Raw genomic sequence first — 21064 nt, forward strand, 5'->3', positions numbered from 1 at the left:
ATATAGCTATTTCCAAAGCGATTGTATGTGAAACAGGGTGTAGTATAGAAATTTTGCCCTTCTACTTATATGGTATACATGTTCTCTTCCTCTTTTGTTATCAAAACTATATTGAAAGAAGGAGGGATGCTCAGTCAATAGAACATACGACTCTTGATCTCGTGATTGTAGGTTTGAGACCCACATTGGATGTAGAGATTATTTCAAAATAAAATCTAAAACAAACAAACAAACCAACAACAACAACAACAAAACATGAAAGAAAGAGAAAGTGGAGAAAGGTGTAAATTGACTGATAATATCATATTGCCATAAAGCTTAAATAAGAAATAATGTAGAAAAAGATCTTGTTCATATGTTTGCTTTCATTTTCTGAAATTGGTTGCCTGTGTCTTCTCTAAAGTAATTTGTGCAATGGGATTTGTATCCTTGTTTTCAATTTCAGTGAGGAAGTAATAACTTGAGGGTGTCACTATAAATATTGCTTATGCTGAGATTGATTTGGGATAGTAACTTTTCTTATAATGGATTGGGGCAAAGTTTAGGAACATTCAGCTGTGAGTTGTAAATGGAACATTAGTGTTTTAGCATACTGGAGGAAGATTTCTGTTGACTTTCATTACTTGTTTTCTAATTTCTCAAAATTACTACCTTTTGAGGAGGTAGTGACTACAGGTCAAATGTAGAGTCAGATACTATTGTCATTGATCAAGAAGCTTCATCCTAATGAGAGTTCATTATTCATGAAATTTCAGTACACATCTGTAAATTAACAAGTTACTGGTCCCTTCTTTCCTGACATAAGCAGGAAACATTCAGATCATTACAATCTCATTGATCTTTGGATTTCTTTGATAAAATTTTGTGTTTCAAACTTGTGTATCTGCCTAATTGACATTTAATATGGGGAACATGTAGTGAGTACTTTAATAATCAATTTAGAGTCTCTTGTGCTTTAATACTCTTTAGTCTTCAAATTTTATTTATTTCTGACATTTTTTATTAGAAAACAAAATTGCAGAATTAAATATTTTGCATTTGTGTTTCTATTTAAGGTCTTAATTCAATTATTATATACCATCCTTCTGGTCTTGCTAACGATTTTCCTTGTATTTCCTAATGATCTAATTCATAGCAGTTTGAACCATAGAAGTGTCAAGTGAGAACGCCTGCTGTGTTTCAGTGTTGAGATTAAAAATAATAAAAACAACATGTTCTGGAGCACTGCACATGCATATTATCACTGCTCATTAATTGAATTTGAATTTTAAGTGGTACTTTGAGAAGCCAAATTTTTTGGGTACCTTGAGCTCAAAAGCAAATAAGTAAATCTCCAGTGATATATGCCCAAGATACAGCGCTTGGTGAAAGCTGGTAATAAGCTTAATGACATGCAGAATTAGGAGATATGTTGTTGTGAAAGAGCTTCACATGCATGTCATTTCTTCAAATTCACTTATTTATGGAGAAAATGCCTAGTAGTGCCTTTTCATACTGATATTTTAGAAGCTTTTATTTTTTAAAAAAATTAAAAAAATTTTTTTTTATTTCTGAAAGAGAGAGAGAGGCAGTGTGAGCAGGGGAGGGTCAGAGAGAAGGAGACACAGAATCAGAAGCAGGCTCCAAGCTGTGAGCTAGCTGTCAGCACAAAGCCCAACGCGGGCCTCGACCCCATGAACCATGAGATCATGACCTGAGCCAAAGTTGGACGCTTAGCTGACAGAGCCACCCAGGCACCCCTAATTCATACTGATTTATTGAGGATGTTTTTAGTGGAAAGAGGGGGTAAATAACTTATATGCAAGTAATCAAAAATATAGAAAGTTAAATTAAAATTTTTTTTCAATGTTTATTTTTGAGAGTGAGAGAGACAGAGCATGAGCAGGGGAGGGGCAGAGAGAGAGGGAGGCACAGGATCTGAAGCAGGCTCCAGGCTCTAAGCTGTCAGCACAGAGCCGGATGCAGGGCTTTAATGCAAGAACTATGAGATCATGACCTATGCCGAAGTTGGACACTTAACCAGCTGAGCCACCCAGGTGTGCCCTGCAAGTTAAATTTTTTATTGAGATACAACACACACACACACCATAAAATTTACACTTTTTAAGTGTACAATTTAGTGGTTTTTTGCATATCTATGAAGATATGCAAAAGGAAAAAAATGCACTGTAAAATAAGCTCACTTAGTTTGATACAGTACTTGCCAAGTCTGTACTAATAAGTGTACATTTGACATTGGGCAGATAGATGATTCAGTTTGGGCCAAGAATTTGGGGCTTTCTAGAAGTTTTGGAGTGACTCCAATGACTCTTTTAGGAGATGAACTGTTCATTTAGTTTTGTCATGTAGATAGGGGCAACCATATTTTGAGCAGGTTGTGATACTGTTGTTTACTATGCCATAAAATATTCCGTCCATGACATACTGATATAATAGGAAGAGAGTGGCTTTTAGAATTCAGGAAGACTTGACTTGGTCTGAGTACTTAGCCTTGTTAACTTGGACGGGTTACTTCTTGCTGAGTGTCAGTTTATAGGAGATACTGTAAAATGGTTCAGAGAAGACCGCATAGTTGGTTAGGCTTGCAGCCCATTTTAGATTCAGATTTCCTGACTTCTGTTTTCAGCTTTCTTTTTTAGAGAATTAAGTTTTTGTTTTAAAATAAAGAATTTTGGGGGCGCTTGGGTGGCTCAGTCACTTGAGTGTCCGACTTCAGCTCAGGTCATGATCTCACGGTACATGGGTTCGAGCCCCGCATAGGTCTCTGTGCTGACAGCTCAGGGCCTGGAGCTTGCATTGGATTCTGTTTCCCTCTCTCTGCCCCTCCCCCACTCATACTCTGTCTCTCTCTGTCTCAAAAATAAATAAACTATAAAAAAAATTTTTTTTAAAAAAAGAATTTTTACCTAAAAGCTCTTTTAAGAAACAATGTATTATCAACCATAGTATTCTTTTTTTTTAATTTTTAATAGTTTATTTATTTTTGAGACTGAGAGAGACAGAACATGAGTGGGGGAAGGGCAGAGAGAGAGGGAGACACAGAATCCGAAACAGGCTTCAGGCTTTGAGCTGGCCGTCAGCACAGAGCCCGACGTGGGGTTCGAACCCATGAACTGCGAGATCATCACCTGAGCCAAGGTCGGATGGTTTACTGACTGAGCCACCCAGGCGCTCCTCAAAATAGTATTCTGTTGGTGGTTTACAGAGAGTGAAATAAACAAAGCCAACATATTTATTTGTGGCCCAGGAGAAAGGTTTGTTGGTGGGATTCCTGGCCAAATATATGATTGCCTCTTTACACATCTCATGATTATGCTGTTAGGCATTAAGATAAACTAATAGAAATCAGGAACTCTAACCTTCCTTTGTAAGGTTTAACTGGTGTGGCTCCGCCTTGGGGACATAGTACTGATAACTCTCATTTGAGAACTTAGGCCCATGTGGTGAGCATTAGCCCTCGCTAGAAGAAGCACTGGCAGTTGGCTTTGCAGAAGAAGTAATGGCCTCATATTTTCCACCATCATGTGAACACTGTGCAGAGCTATAGTTTAAAGAAACTTTTATTTCATCCAAGGACAATCTTCTTTCTGACAAGCTCATAATGAAGACTGGTGTCCAGGAACTTGTTGTTAGTCTTATGTTTTCTACATTGCAGACATATATAAAGTTTTAATGAAGCAGTTCCTGTATGAAATGTTTTAGCTTTCTTATTTTTTGCAGCATTTTAAATCAGTTTCTTGTGTGTAGGGGGTGTTTTCATTACAACACATAAACTGGTCTGAGTTTGTTAGTTTAAAGAATTGTCTAGAGACTGGTACAGTGCTATTAATTTTGAGTGAGTAAAACATGGGTGGTTTTGTTTTATTTTCTCTCTCTCACCTCAGCAAACTATTGCTGCTTTTACATATAAAGAATGTAACTTCCAATGATTGAGGTTTCTGTAACTTGTGGTCATTCATATAAAATTATTAATTGCAGCTGTCTCTGTTTTCCAGAATGTTTCATTGAATTAGAAAGGAATATGATGTGAGAAATAGGAAGTATTTGCTAGGCTTAAGGAGGCATTCTGTTTTATTCTGGGTTTACTGTATATTTAAATGATACAGAAAACTTACTGTAGAAACATTCAGTACACTTTTGTAATCCCACTGTGTGGAAACAGTTGCTATTAATCTTTTGGTTGCTATTCTTTGTTGTTGTGGTCAGTCTAAAGAGGTAAAATGTCACCCCTCATCACCAGGTAGATGGAGCTCACATATCATTTACTTTTGAAGCTGAGTAAAATGATAGTCTTGTCTTTTAACAATATCCTGGCCACATGCTGGAATATTTTAATTGTTATGCTGGAGAGCCGTTGTGTTTGTTGTTTTTTAATGAGTCAGTTGGGAGATAAGGGTGAAAGAAGCAGCCAAAATAGAAAAACCTGGAAACAATTATATTCGCCATTCCTGTGCAGTTAGCTGAAGAGACTGTGTCCTTTTCAGTAATTGCCATGTATCTTCCTGGATCTCTTGCTCATACATACTTCCTTAGTCTTTTTCTCTAGAAAGGAAAGGTGGTAGATTCTCATCATGGACCTAACATGTGGAGGCTTGTTTGTTTTGAGTTGCCATGGAATGTTTATCATGGGAATCACTTGGAGAGATTGATTACATGAAGAAATGTGAAATAGTTGTTTTCCAGTTTTGTGGAGAAGTAAATGAGTAACCTTAGTAATTACATGACAGAACTTGGGTCATTGACAGAATCTTGTGATGATAATTTTTTTTGTTAATGCTAAAGCAAGGCACTTTTGAGTTCTCTTATCCTTAACTCACTCTTCTAGAATTCCTAGAGGACCTGCGCAGCAGCCTCTCGAGGATCGACTCTTCACTCCCGCTGTCCCGGCAGTGTACGGCACGGTGAGTACTGCGTCGTTGCTGGTCGGATTGTGAAGCTTCTCGCACATGAGCCTTTGATGTCACAGCCGTGTTGTTTTCATTGGCATGTGAAAGGTTTTTGGCAAAAATGAAATTAAAATTCTGAACTGAAATAGGTGTATGTAATAGAAGACAGTGACTAGACCTTTTTCCTGATCATCTTAATTTCACAAGTGAATGTGAAACAAGCACTGTCTTAAGATTGGCTCATACACCTGTCATCTTCTGTTTTCCTATTTTTTCATCTTTCCATAAGTCCACCTCTGTCCTTGGTCTTGTGATTGCTTTAGGACATTGAGTTTTAATTTTCTTTTTGGATAGTTTTAAAAAATTGTTTCAACTTTACTTTTTAAAATTTCAACAGTTTCTTTTTTTTTTCCCTTTGATTACATAACAAAAGTCTGAGTTTGGAAATGAGAACATTGGTTTTACTCTAGGAAATTTAATTTTTTATATTTAATTTTGTGAGGGGAGAGGGTCAGAGAGCAGGAGACAGAAGATTCAAAGTGGACTCTGCACTGACAGCAGAGAGCCAGATGCAGGGCTCGAACTCATGAACCTTGAGACCATGACCTGAGCTGAAGTCAATGCTTGTTTAGTGGACTGAGCTGCCCAGTCATCCCCAGGAAATTAAATTTTTTATGTTAAATGGTTGATTCAAAGTCATAAATGGAGGGAAATTTAAAAGTTAGAGGATGAAGGTAATAAAATTAGAAGCAGATTTCAGGTGTCTTACAGTGAGCCTGAGGGAGAACTGAGCAGTCAGTAAAAGGCGAAAGATTTATACAATCTGAAGAGAAACCAGAGTATTAGAATTGAGCAATCAGACATGTCTTTTAAATATTTCAGTTCATCATACCATCTACTCCTTAACCCTACAGTTAAGATGCTTTAAAGAAATTCACAGAGTGGGGCACCTGGGTGGTTCTGTCGGTTAGGTACCTTACTTCAGCTCAGGTTATGATATCATGGTTTTTTTTTAATTTAAATTAAAATTTTTATTTTTTGGTTTTGTTTTTTTATGATATCATGGTTTGTGAGTTCAAGCCCCACATCAGGCTCTGCACTGACAGTGTGGAGCCTGCTTGGGACACTCTTTCTCCTTCTCTCTTCCCTTCCCCCAATTGTACATGTGTGCGTGCACATGCACACTCTCTCTCTCTCTCTCCTCTCAAAATAATAAACTTAGAAATATCTCACAGAGTAGTGAAAAAGATGAGGAAATAAACAATTATAATCCAAAGCGGTATGATAAAGCAATGATTCTTATCCTTTTGGGTTATGAATTACTTTTAGAATCTGAATGTAGTCACAGTACTTTCTTTTCAAAGAAGAACATATACCAAGTGTCTACATATAATTTCAAAATTTCAAAAATTTTATTAGGCCATTCATTGGCCCAAGATTAAGACCCCCCCCCTTTTTTTTTTTTTAAATGTTTATTTATTTTTGAGAGAGAGCATGAGCAGACCAGGGGCAGAGAGAGAGGGAGACACAGAATCCAAATCAGGCTCCAGGCTCTGAACTGTCAGCACAGAGCCAAGTGCGGGGCTCAAACCTACAAACTGTGAGATCATGACCTGAGCCAGTTGGGACACTCAAACCAACTGAGCCACCCAACTGCCCCCAAAAATCTTTGATCAGAGATAAAAACATACTATATATGGAAAAGGAAGAATTCGCTTCATTGAGGAGGTGGCACTAAGTTGGAAGGTATAGGACTTCTCTAGGCAGAGTAGGGGAGCAAAAGGCCTTCTAGGAAGTTAAAATTCAGAGGCATTCTTAATGGAATGGCCAGTAGTCAGCTTAGTGTGGCACATGTGTTATGTTTTGTAGCAGAAGTAGAAATGAGATTAATGGGTTTGGGAGGTTTTAAGATTGTCCTAAAGACTTAGAACTTTATTGTGCATGAAAGGGTAGGACGGTTTCCCCTAAGTAAGTCTCAATCTACACCTAGTGTAGATCAATTAACACTTGTAAATTACATTTTGAACCCCTTGACTAAAATGGACTCAGTTAGTAAAACAAATTGCATGATCTTCCTAGTAATTGAGAAACTTCAGTTTACATTGAAAAGTAACCTTTAGAGGGGCATCTGGGTGGTTCATTTGGTTAAGCATCTGACTTGATTTCTGCTCAGGTCAAGATCTTTTGGTTCAATGAGATTGAGCTCCAAGTCAGAATTGTCTCCTCTCTCTTTCTCTGCCACTCTCCTGCTTATGCTTGTTTTCCTGCTTTCTCTCTCTCTCTCAAAATAAATAAATAAATAAAAGAAAGAAAAATAACTTTCAGGTTTTTTCTGGCATAAACTTTCTGTACGCCAGAGGGTTTTGTTTGTTTTGTTTTGTTAGGGTAAGGGCAGCTTTGCCATTCAGTTATTCTTCAAGGTTAAGATAGGTAAAAGAAGAAAATGAAAGTTTTTAGTTACCTTGGATGATTTCTAGAGGCAACTAGTATAAACTTTTTTTTTTTGGTGTAGTTTCCTTTTTCTTTTTTTCTGTGTTGTATGCTCTGTATAAGATACTTTATTATATTTTGTCAGTTTATATTATAATGTTAGCTTTCCTTTGCTGTTTGAAACATGTCTTAAATAATAAATGGTTTTCTGGGGTTTTTTTCCCCCACAAGATTTTAGTATTCATTCAACATTTGACAAATATTTCTTAAGCTTTGTAATGTGTGTCAGGCACTGTCTAGGTGTTGAGAAAGTAGTAGTGAGTAAGCCAAACCCTCCGTACTCTATAGAGTTTATATCTTTCCTTCCATGGGCTAGAAGGAAAGTAAATATATGCACAACATATTATTGGGTACTAATAAGAGCCTTGATGAAAATGAGGCATGATAAAAGGATTGAGAATTTGGACTCCTCCTTTTCCTAGGGCTCTCAGGGCAGTTCTATCTGAATAAGGCATATAAATAGATAAGAAGTGAGGGAGTGAACCTTGCAGATTTCTAGGGAAAGCACATTTCTAGTAGACAGAACTGCAATTCAGAGGCCCAGAGAGGGGGGCCTGGGTGGTTCATCTAGTTGAGTGTCTCTTGATTTCTGCTCAGGTCACGATCCCAGGGTCATTGGATTGAGCCCAGAATCTGGATGGAGCCTACTTAAGATTCATCCTCTCTCTCTCTTCCCTCCCCTTCCCCTCTCTCCCTCTCGTCCTGTCTTTTCCTCTCCTCCTCTCCCTTCTTCTCCCCTGCTAACTTTCTCTAAAATAACAAAAATAAATGATAAAAAGAATAAAAATCAGAGGCCCGGAGATAGCAAGGTGCTTAGTGTGATCTTAGAATTGTAAGGAAACTAGTATGGAGTAGAGAGTGGGTGGCAACAGAGTTCAGAGAAATATGTGGAGTATCCGATTATATGGGGCATTAGTTAGCCTGGTAAGCATTTGGATTATTATAATCTAAACGTAATTGAAAGCCATTAGAAACTTAAGAGCAGCAGATCCGAATTTTCTTTTAAAAGGCCACTGTAGTTATTATATAGACAGCAGACTGACAAGCGCAGGTGGCGGTGTTGGTCAAGTGGAAACAAGATGACTTAAGAGGTTGTTAAAGTATAACAGGCAGAAGATGATGGTGGCTTGCTCTAAGATGGTAGCAGAAAAAGAGATTAGTAGTGGGATTTGGTATATAGACGTAATATGATATCGTGGTAGCTTCGATGTGAGATGTGAGGAAGAAGAGTAAAGAGTGATGGCAGGGATTTAGGCTTTGAGTAACTGAATGAATGTGGTACTTTTTATACAAATGAACACTAGGGGAGGAACAGGGTTTTTGTTAAAAAAAACTAATAAATATAAACATTATTTTGGTGAGAAGTTAAACATTAGGTTGTTTCTAATATTTCCTATTAGAAATAACTTATTTGAATGTAAAGCATTTTCTGAATTTTGGATTATTTTTATAGAATAACTTTCTAGAAATGAAATTACTGAGTTAAAAAGTATAGACATGTTTTTGAAATTTCTCACAAATGAAGACATGTGACTTTCTAAACTTAATACTTTGGAGAGAAGATTATCCTGTGAATGACAGCACAGTGCCTGCCACAGATTTTACATGTCATGTTTTGGAACAAAGGTTTTGAATTTATTTTTTACTTAGATCAAAGTTGACTTTTACTATTTGAAGCTACTGTCATATATGTAGTCCTTCAATCAGTTAAAATAATGGGTACATCAGTTATACGTACTGCCTATTCTGGAAGGACGAGGGCTTGTTTTTATGGAATAAAAAGCTAGCTTAAAATATGGCAGCCTTCACTTCTTTGATCAGTTGTTTCCATTCATAGCGATTTAAATTTCTGCCTTACTTTTACAGTGTTGTGCACATTAACTGAATGAGTAGGAGAGCGGCTGACCAGCTGCTCTGACATTCTTAATCCCCCTTTTTCTCAGTCCCGGAGATTACGTATTGGTCACTGTTTCTCTAGTGTCTGGGTCCATTAGCATCATTTCTGTGTCATAAAATAAAGGCTAACCCTCATTTCACCTCCTCCTGCCTCACCACATGGTGCCCATATGTCACTTTAATTGAGTTGGTTGAATTCCTTGAAAGACAAAAAATGAATCCTGGCCAGTTTTAAAGAATTATACAATCAGAGATTTTACCTTTTTTATGCCTGATATGCAGGCATTATGCTCTTATGTCAGCCATTTTAGGTATGTTTTCTGCTGATAATCAAAGAAGTATCAAAAGGAGGACTCGGTTACATGTTTTAGGTAGATTATCATGTATTATTTATTTAAGCCTGATTTATAGAAGTTTCTTCCTAGAATATTTATTAGGGATGGTAGGGATACTTTTGTCACTATACCTTATAAACCATTATTATATTAGAGTGATTGTTTATGTGAACAAAAAGAATAGAGCCAGTATTTTTAAAACTCTAGTAAGAGAGGTATATATTACATGGTAGAGAAGAAATGGCAAAACTGAAGGGATGAGCTAATAATTTGAAATATATTTATTAATAATTCAGTTGGCATACTTCAGAAAAATAAACTGAAATTTTACCATGTTGTGTGTTTTTGGCTTAATATTTTCTTTTGAGAAACTAGATTTTATGATGAGTAAGCTAGTATTTTTAAAATGGCAGAAATAAACTGGAATTTTCTGGAATAATGACTACTACAAGAAGCAGCAGTCTGTATTTTGGTAGATTATAAGACTTGTTTTATTAACTGCTTTTGCAAAATTCCTATAAATAATTTAATCTGTCTAAATTATTCCTTAATGCCATAACATTTCATGATCCTTTTCAGCCAGCTTATTCTTTTAAAGTCTTGTTTCTGTCATCCTATAGTTCTGTGTCATCTCACTAGAAAATCATACTTTTATGTTATTTTTTGAGTCACTGATAAATCGTGAGTTGGCCAACATATCAGTAGAGATAGCTGCACAGTGACAAAATTTAGAATGGGTTGATCAACATTCCTTAAATAGTTGTATTCAGTGAGATGTAAATCTACTTAATTGTCCTATAATCCAGCACAGAATAACAATGCATTTTTTTTTCCTGGTAAATATACCACTTGAGCTGATGATTTATTTATGTAGACTTTATTTTTAATAACCGGTTTTTTGAGGTATATTTGATGTACAGTATATATAGTGCCTGTGATTTAAATATATCTAAAGTGCACTCTTATTTAAAATGTATAATTTGGTTAGGTTTAACATACCCATGAAAACCTTTGCCACAATCAATAAAATTAACATATGTGTCATTCTTAAGTTTCCTTTCCTCCCTTCTTTATAATCTTTCTTTTCCATCTTCCCCCACCATTGGTATGCTTTGTGTAATGATGAACTCATTCTCCAGAGTCTTACTTAAAAGTATAATAGGAAAAGGAATAATGTAGTAAGTAGGTACTGGCTGGCTTTGTTTTTTGTTTTTCCTTTTGTCACTCAGATTGTTTCAAGGTATTTCCATGCTGTGTTTATCAGTAGCTTGTTCCTGGCAGAACAAGTAATTTTTATACTTACTTTTTTTTTTGTTTTTAAAGAAAAAGTAAACTTTAGGTTTAAAATTTAGGGCTGCCATAATTACATGTTCTGTATATTTCTCCCTAAGGGTACATTTTTTTTAAAGTTTATTTACTTATTTTGAGAGAGAGAGAAAGAGTGTGTGTGTTAGAGGGACACAGAGAGAGGTAGAGAGAATCCCAAGCAGGCTCCCTACCCAGCCCTGGAGCTCCATGTGGGCTCCATTTCCAAAACATGGGATCATGACCTGATCTGAAACCAAGGCTAAGGCGCTTAACTGACATCTGGATTACTGTCATCGTAGGGCCCCTGGAGTTTGATTTTTATTAAACATAATATAAATCATATGATTATACAATTTGGTTGTTTTCTTTTTTTTTTTTCTTTTTTTTTAATGTTTATTTTTGATAGTACGAGAGGGGAGGGTCAGAGAAAGAGCAGGGACAGAAGATCCAAAGCATGCTCTGCACTGATAGCAGTGAGCCTGATGTAGGGCTCAAACCCATGATCCATGAGATCATGACCTGAGCTGAAGTCCGATCGATGCTCAACTGATTGAGCCCTGGTTCAAACAGCCCTGGTTGTTGTTTTTTTTTATACAACATATATTATAAACAATTTCCCATGTTAATATATAACACTTAACAGACTTTATAAACATAAATTTAAGTAGCATGTCAATGAGGTGGACCATAATTTGCATAATCTGTCAGTTTAAAACTATTGTTGGGTGTAAACACTTTCTTTTCTATTATAAATAATTTTGTGATACATACGCACATGTATATGTGTGTATATTTTTGTCTTTGTTTAAATAGCATTACTTCCTATTTAAGATTTTCAAAAGTAGCCTTACATAAACACAGTGTAAAGATACTTAATATTTTTGACATATTACATAGTTAAGGCAGGTTATGTTGCTGCAAAGTATAGGGGTATATCCATTTCATTGTATCTGGAATTTCAGGTGTTCTCATTTTCATGCTAACTTGATAGATCAAAAGTGCAGTTTCACAATTCACAAAAGATAAAAAATTGGCAGATTAAGTGACTGTGGAAGAATGTTTAATATTGGTGAAATAATGATGTCATATTTTGTTTATAAAATTAACAGTGGTTTAATTTCGTACCCATTTCTCAGTTGTAGGAATGTAATAATTAGAAAAGTTTTATAAGTTTCTTTTTAAAAGTCTTTTATTGGGGCGCCTGGATGGCTCAGTTGGTTAAGCATCCGACTTCGGCTCAGGTCATGATCTCGTGGTTTGTGGGTTCGGGCCCCGCGTCAGGCTCTGTGCTGACAGCTCAGAGCCTGGAGCCTGTTTCGAATTCTGTGTCTCCCTCTTTCTCTGACCCTCCTCTGCTCACGCTGTGTCTCTCTCTCAGAAATAAATAAAAAACATTTAAAAAAAATAAAAGTCTTTTATTCTTTTTTCCTGTTTAATATTTTTACATTATGGAGTATAGAAAAGGAATGAAATTTTCCTGATTGTTGTGACAGAAAGGATTTGGTTGTAAGAAGATGGTAGTTTTACAAGTATTATTGTTGTCACCTTTCTGTAGTAGCACTGCTGATATGTGACCATAGTTAGGAATCCAGATTTTTGTGTTTGAAATTTAAATAAAAGATGGAAATCACATTTAAATAGTACGGTTTTTTCAAAATAAAATTGTGGTAAAATATACATAACTTAAAATTTAGCATCTTAATAATTTTATATTTTATTTATTCTTAATTTTCTAAGTTTATTTTTGAGAGAGAGAGAGAGAGAGAGAGAGAGAGACAGGGCAGAAGCCAGGGAAGGGCAGAGGGGGGTATGTGGAGACAGAATCTGAAACCGGTTCCAGGCTCTGAACTGTCAACACAGAGCCCAACGTGGGGCTCAAACCCAAAAGCCCTGATAATCATGACCTGAGCCAAAGTCAGACGCTCCACTGATTGAGCCACCCAGGTACCCCTATCATTTTATATTTTTAAAAGTTTGTTTGTTTACCCACTTATTTAATTAACCTGTATACCCATCATGGGGCTCGAACTCATGACCCCAAGTTCAAGAGCTGCATGTTCTTTGTTTTTAAATGTTTATTTCTTTTGAGAGAGAGAGGGTGAGCAGGGGAGGGGCAGAGAGAGGGAGAGAATCCCAAGCAGGCTCCACACTGTCAGTACACAGCCTGATGTGGGGCTTGAACCCACAAACCGTGAGACCATGACCTGAACTGAAACCAAGAGTTAAATGCTTAATCAACTGAGCCACCCAGGTGCCCCAAGCCTCATGGTCTTCTGATCAAGCCAACCAGGCCCCTCTCCATCTTAGTCATTGGATTTTTTTTAGAGTTTATTTTATCTTTATTTTGACAGAGAGATAGAGAATGAGCACAGCAGGGGCAGAGAAAGAGGGAGACAGAATCCCAACTGTTGATGTGGGACTTGAACTCACAAACCATGACCTGGTGATTATGACCTGAGCCAAAATCGAGAGTCAGACACATCACCTCCTGAGCCACCCAGGTGCCCCTCTATCTTAATCATTTCATTTGTTATTTTATTTTAATTTTTTAAAGTTTATTTATTTTGAGAGAGAGAGAGAGAAGTGCATGCACAAGCATGAGGAGGGGCAGAGAGAAAGGAGGGTGAGAATCCAAGAAGGCTCCACATACTGTCAGCCCAGAGCCCCATGTGGGCCTCAGTCCTACAAACCTTAAGATCATGATCCGAGCTGAAACCGAGTCAGATACCTAACCCACTAAGCCACCTAGGCACCCCTCATCTTAATCATTTTAAAATATAGAGGTAAATGTTACTAAATATTTCCACATTCTTAGGTAGCCACCATCACCATCCATCCTCAGAACTCTTATCATCTTCTAAAACTGAGTCTCTGCCATTACAACAACTGCCATTACTCTATAACAACTTCTCATTTTCCCCTCCTCTGAGTTCCTGGAAACCACCACTCTACTTTCTGTGTCTGTGACTTGGACTACTATAAGTATCTTGCGTAAGTGGAATTCTACAGTAGTTATCTTTTTGTGACTGGTTTATTTCACTTAGCCTGTTGTCCTCAGTATTCGTATATATCGTAGTGTGTATCAGAATTTCCTTCTTTTTCAAGGCATGTAGTTACTCAGTTTTCCCAGCACCCTTTGTGAAAATCATGTAAGCATATGTGCGAATATTTATTTTTGGGCACTCTTTTCTTCTGGTCTATATATCTATCTTTATGCCCAAACCACACTGTTTTGTTTACTATAGCTTTGTAGTAAGTTTTGAAATCAGAAAATGTGAGTCGTTGAGGGCGCCTGGGTGGCTCAGTCAATTAAGTGTCTGACTTTGGCCCAGGTCATGATCCCATGCTTTGTGGGTTCGAGTCCCTCGTCGAGCTATGTGCTGACCGCTCAGACCCTGGAGCCTGCTTTAGATTCTGTGTCCCCTCTCTCTCTCTGCCCCTCCCCTGCTTGCACTCTTGTCTCTCTATCTCCCAAAAATAGACAAACATTTACAAAAATTGAAAAACGAAAGTGTGAGTTCTTCAGTTTTGTTCTTTTTCAAGATTGTTTTGTCTGCTTGGGCTTTCTTGAAATTCCATATAAATTTTAAGATGGATTTTTCTATTTCTGTAAAAATGTTGGGATTTTGGTAGGAATTGCATTGGATCTGTAGATCACTTTCAGCAGTATTGGATCTTTTTCTCTATGAACAGAAGATGTATTTTCATTCACTTATGTCTTTAACTTCTTCCAGTTGTGTTTTGTAGTTTTTATTGTAGAATTCTTTCACTTCTTTGGTTAATTCTTATGTATGTTATTTTTCTGATGCTCTTGTAAATGGAATCGTTTTCTTCATTTCCTTTTCAGATAGTTCATTGTTCATGTATAGAAATTCAACTGATTTTTGTGTGTTGACTTCATATTTTGCTGCTTTGATGAATTCATTTATTGTTCTGCAAGTTTTTTGGTGGTATCCCTAGGTTGTCTACATTTAAGGTCATATCATTTTTTTTAATGTTTTATTTATTTCTGAGAGAGAGAGACAGCGTGAGCAGGGGAGGGTCAGAGAGAGAGGGAGATACACAATCTGAAACAGGCTCCCGGCTCCGAGCTAGCTGTCAGCACAGAGCCTGACACGGGGCTCGAACCCATGAACCGTGAGATCATGACCTGAGTTGAAGCCAGACACTTAACTGACTGAGCCACCCAGGCGCCCCAGATCATATCCTCTTAAACAGATAATTTTATTTCTTTTTCAGTTCATCTTTTATTTCTTTCTCTTGCCAATTGCTCTGGCTAGGATTTCAATTACTGTGTTGAAAAGAAGTGGTGAATGCAAGCATCCTTGCTTTGTTTCAGATTTCCATTATTGTGTTGAAAAGAAGTAGTGAATGCAAGCATCCTTGCTTTGTTTCTGATTTTAGAGGAAAAGCTTCAGTCTTTTATCATTGAGTACAGTATTTGCTGTGGTTTTTTTAATATATAGCTTTTATTATGCTGAGGTAGTTTCCTTCTATTTTTAGTTTGTTTAGTCTTTTTTTTTATCATAAAAAGGTGAAGTTTGTCATGCTTTTTCTCCATTAGTTGAAATGATTAGGTGGGTGTTTTCCTTCATGTTGTTGATTTGGTGTATTTTACTAATTAATTTTTTTCAAGTTTATTTTGAGAGAGAGAGGGAGGGAGGGAGGGCGAGCTAGCACGTGTTGAGGAGGGTCAGAGAGAATCCCAAGTCGACTCCACACTGTCAGCACAGAGCCTGATTCAGGGCTTGAAGCATGTACTGTGAGATCATGATCAGAGCCAAAGTTGCACACTTAGTAACTGAGACACCCAAGTGCCCTGAAGAGAGACAGAATCGTAACCAGGCTCCATGCCCATTGCAGAGCCCAGCAAGAGGCTTCATCTCCCCACCATGAGATCATGACTTGAGCTGAAATCAAGAGTTGGATGGATAAACCAACTGAGCCACCCAGATGCCCCACTAGTATTTTGTGTGTGTGTGTGAGTGGGGATTTTTGCATTGTTATTTTAGGAGATATTGGTTTGTAGTTTTCTTGTAGTATCTTTATCTGATTTTGGTATCAGTATCATGCTACTCATAAAATGAGGAAGTTAGGAAGTATTCCCCCCTCTTCAGTTTTTTGGAAAAGTTTTAGAAGAATTGGTATTAGTTCTTCTTTCCATGTGTGGTAGCATTTTCCAGTGAAGTCATCAAGTCTAGGGCTTTTGTTTTTTTGGAATTGTTTTGAGTACAGGTTCAATTTCCTTACTAATTATTGGTGTATTCAGATTTTTTGTTTCTTCGTGATTTTGTCTTGGTAGATTTTGTGTTTCTAAGAATTTGGCCATTCACCTAGGTTATCCAGTTTGTTGATGTTTAGTTATATTTTAAATTTTGGCCTTTGGTTTAATGTTCAACTCAGAATTCTCTAATCACTTGGAAATATTCAGGTCAGGGGTTTTCAACTGGTGATGCTTTTCCCTCCAGGGGACATTTGGCAATATCTGGAGACATTTGGTTGTCACAATTTGGTGGGGTGGGGAGGGAAGAAGGTAGAAATGCTTGTGACATTTGAAGGTTAGAGACCAAGGATGCAGTTAAACATCCGAAAGTGCACAAGACAGGTTCACAACAAAAATTACCCAGCCCAAAATGTTAATAATGCCATAGCTGAGCAACTCTGATTTCAATTTTCCTTATACATTAGCAACATTATTAAAATTATTAACAACCCGGCTGTTATTTCTTGAATACCTGTTTACCAAATTACTTCTAGGAGAAAAACACTGATATGAAAGTAAAAATTAATAAACATTGTAGTAAGTGCTTTGAAGGAGATATGGAGATATACATGATATAAAATGATAGAGTAATTCGTAGTTAGGTACGAGTCCTGATAAGATGGCATTTTAGAATATCTGAACCATGAGGAGAATTCATTTCTCCACGGATAGGGAGGAAGTGTGTGGATCTTCCATATAGGTTTACATGGTAAGGTTTGTAGATGAGCCTCTGCTCTCCTGGGGGTGGGAAGCTCCGTGCTCTGGAGACCGCACAGGATGGCAGGCTTGGAACTGGTCTCTGTCCGTTAACAGCATGCACATTCAGGGGTACCCGGATGGCTCGGTTGGTTAAGCCATATTGTTAGACATTTTGGCCCAGGTTATGATCTGGAGGTTTGTGAGATCAAGCCCCTTGTCAGGCTCTGTGCTGACAGTGAGGAGCCTGTTTGGGATTCTCTCTCTGTCCCTTCTCTACTGGTGCGCACACTTACGTGTGCTTGCTCTTTGTCTCTCTCTCAAAAATAAATTAACAAACTTAAAAAAAGAAAAAAGCCTGTTCAGCACTTGAGATGTGACTAATGTGACTGAAGAGCTGAATTTTCAATTTTATTTAATTTTTGTTAATTGAAATTTAAATAACTGCTTGTGGTTATCATTGGAAACCAGCTTTGGAGGATGACAAAGTCTAGATCCTGCCAATTTTGTAAAGTTCTGAAACAGCATTTGGATTTTATTTGGCATGCCAGAGCCTTTCATGTATGGATATGACATGATAAGATTTAAATTATAAAAATACTCTGATACTTATTGTGTTAGTGGATGAATTGGAATTTACAGTTTACACAGGGGACAGAATGTGGTTCTGTTAAAAGTGGCTAAATGGTTCCAGCATCATACCAGATGAATTCATATCCTGGTGCTGTCACATACACATAGCAGCTGTATCTCATTGAGCAAGTTAACTTGTTTGTACCTTAGTTTCCTTCCTCATTAGTAAAACGAAGATAATTATTATATTTATCTCAAAAAGTCATTATGAAAGTTGAATGAGACAGATACTTTGTAGCAACCACGGCCACCATTACCACCCTGCTTTTACCACAATCACCACAGGAACCAGCGAACTCCTGACGACTCTTACCAGGCTTTTGAAATGAAATCTAAACAAGCTTAATGTTGGGTTAGATGAAATGTTCATGTTTTCCATTTTAATAATGTGACTTTTAAGACTTTAGTATTTACCACATAAGATAATTTTTGGAATGTCTAACTTTATTAAAATAGAAAAGTAAGCTGTTTCCTTTAGTAAACTATAAATGTACATTATAGAAAACTAACAAAATCAGGGGATAAAAAGACTTAGTGTCATTACCCATGTGTTAAATAGTGTTAACTTTTTAAATATTTCCTCTTTTTAGTCAGTCACTACCATGTTGTTAGATATATTGCTTTATTTTTAGTTAATTCCATATAAAAGTTTTGGTCATGTTTTAGCTATTGTTTCTCATTGCCATGTAGTATTCCATGGTATAGATAAAGATAAGTGGATCAAGAAGATGTGGTTTATCTATACCATGGAATACTACATGGCAATGAGAAACAATGAAATCTGGCCTTGTGTAGCAACATGGATGGACCTTGAGGGTGTTATGCTNTGTTGTCCAGGAGTTATTGTAATGATAGATTATTATCATCCTATTTTTATAAATTGGTAGTAAAACAGGTGAACAAAATTGGTACTATAGAAAGGTAGTCAGATGAGCTAAGGTTTGTGTTACTTTTATTTCCATGTAGAAGTTTATTTTTTATTGAAATGTAATTGACTTATAATATTATAAATTTAAGGCATACAACCTTTTGATTTGATTATACTTCCATATTGCAATATGATTACCATGATTACCTTAGCTAACACCTCCATCATGTCACATAATTACCATTTATTTTTTATGATGAAAACATTTAAATATTGTTTTTTAACAGCGGTCCAGTATATAATACAATATTGTTAAGTATAGTCACAATCTGTGCATTCGATCTCCAGAAGGTTTTCATCTTTTAACTGCAAATTTGTACCGTTTGATCAACATTTCCCCAATTCCTCAACCCCCAACCCCTGGTAACCACCATTCTTTCCTTTGTTTCTATGAGTTTTGACTGTGTTATGCTCCACATATAAGCACTATCATACAGTGTTTTTCTTTGTCTAACTTATCTCACCTAGCATAATACCCTCATTGTCCATTCATATTGTTGCAGTTGGCAGATTTACTTCCTTTTTTATGGCTGAATATTAATTTGTGTGTTTGTGTTTATGTACATCACATCTTTATCCATTCATCTGTTGACTGGTTTTGAAGTTGTTTCTATGATCTTGCCTATTGTGAATACTGCTGTAGTAAACTTGGAGGGCAGTTATCTTCTGATACCTTATTTTCATTTCTTTTGAATGTATACCCAGAAGTGGGATTGCTGGATCATAGAGTCAGCTGAGTGTAAGTCTTGTATTCTTCTTATTTTTTAAGTACTCCCTACACCCAGTGTGGGGCTTGAACTCAAAATTAAGAGACATATGCTCCAGTGACTGAGCCAGCCAGGCGCCCTGAGCCTTATTATTATTTTGAGAGATCACCTTGGATTGAATACTATAAAAATGGATAAGCTATCCAAGACTAAATATATTTCATCATTTCCATATTCCTCTTGGGTTCACCTTTTACTAACATCTTCAGAAAGTTTTACTTTTATAAAAAACCTCATTCATACCTGTCACTTAACATCACCCTCCTTTCTTTAGATAAATCTCATAATCAGTATCATCAAATACTGTACTTAGGAAAGGCTGATGCTCCTGCTGTTATATTTTGTTATTGTTGTTAAAAATTATGCCTGTTGGGGCACTTGGGTAGCTCAGTTGTTTATGCGACACACTTTGGCTCAGGTCATGATCTTGTGGTTCTTGAGTTCAAGCCCTGCATCTGGCTCTGTGCTGACAGCTTAGAGCCTGGAGCCTGCTTCACATTCTGTGTCTCCCTCTCTCTCTGCCCCTTCCCCTCTCATGCTCTGTCTCTGTCTCACAAAAACAAAGAAACATTAAAAATTTTTTCAAAATAATAAATAAACACTAAAAAAAAATATGCCTGTTGGGGTGCCTGGGTAGCTCAGTTGGTTAAGTGCTGGACTTCAGCTCACGATCCGTGGGTTTAAGCCCTGTGTTGGGCTCTGTATTGACAGCTCAGACCCTGGAGCCTGCTTCAGGTGGTGTGTCTTCTTCTCTTTCTGCCCCTCCCTGCTCACTGTCTCTCTCTTTCTCAAAAATAAACATTAAAAAAATGTGCCTGTCAATTAGATTGAGTCTTTTCTGAATGTCCTTTCTTTCTAAATGAAGAATAGTTTTACTTATTTGCTGTAATATNAAAAGCAATACTATACTGGGGCGCCTGGGTGGCTCAGTCGGTTAGGCATCTGACTTTGGCTTAGGTCATGATCTCACAGTTTGTGGGTTTGAGCCCCCCCCCCGTCGGGCTCTGTGCTGATAGCTAGCTCAGAGCCTGGAGCCTGTCTTTGGATTCTGTGTCTCCCTCTCTTTCCGTCCTTCTGCTCATGCTGTCTCTCTCTCTCTCTCTCAAAAATAAATAAAACATTAAAAGATTAAAAAAAAAAAGCAATACTGTACTCAGCCTTTTTAGGATCAGAGCTCTTGACCATATGATGGAAGCATTGGATCTCCTTTGCAGAGCAGTGAATTTAGAATCTGTACATGTTTTTATTGCAGTTTTATGAGAATGCAAGGACCCTCACTCATAAGATTCCTTGCTAGACTAGGTTTCTCTTGCAAGGGTGCTCTGTTGTTCTCTGGTCCTAAGTATAGGGAAGTAGCCTAGTTGTTATTTTATACCATTGTATATTAAATGGACACACCTTATTCAGATTTTACATACCCTTCCATCTTGAAGTACCTGATTAGCTTTTATGTATATGGATCTTATTTGTATCCTGGTTTTTCAAAATTCTAGTCTGTTTTTCTGCTTTTTGTGGTGTCTGCTGAGTAAATACATTTATAAAAATTTGGATTCCTTGTTAATATTTAATGAGCAATTCCACATAAAATATTAAATCACATGCCTAATTAAATATTGTTTAATATTTATTTACTTGATTTTTCTACTTTAAAAGGAGGATTAACCTTAAAGATATAAAAAAGTTCTGTTGTTAAATGTCACCTATAAATTGCTTTTGAATTTTTTAGATAAGAAAATAGTAGAGATAATAAAGCCTTTCATGTTAGAGCTTCAGAAATGTGTTTCATTAAACTCCTGGATTTTGCCTTCAGGGCCATTTACAAAGCATCATCTGTACTGTTAAAAAAATAAAAGTACTGATAG

General features: G+C 36.8%; 1 protein-coding gene across 2 annotated transcripts in view; it reads left to right on the plus strand.

Annotated features, from left to right (window-relative positions):
• The first annotated feature begins 4829 nt into the window (after positions 1 to 4829).
• The window catches only part of EIF4G3 (eukaryotic translation initiation factor 4 gamma 3), a 242454-nt gene continuing 226219 nt past the window's right edge, over positions 4830 to 21064 (plus strand). For both annotated transcript variants that reach the window (XM_077775599.1, XM_077775601.1), the window contains exon 1: positions 4830 to 4901. The gene's annotated coding sequence lies outside the window, so the exon portion shown is untranslated. The remainder of the gene's footprint in view (positions 4902 to 21064) is intronic.

The sequence above is a fragment of the Crocuta crocuta genome, unplaced genomic scaffold (genome assembly GCF_008692635.1).
Source record: "Crocuta crocuta isolate KB4526 unplaced genomic scaffold, BGI_CrCroc_1.0 scaffold127, whole genome shotgun sequence".
In the NCBI taxonomy this organism is placed as follows: domain Eukaryota; kingdom Metazoa; phylum Chordata; class Mammalia; order Carnivora; family Hyaenidae; genus Crocuta; species Crocuta crocuta.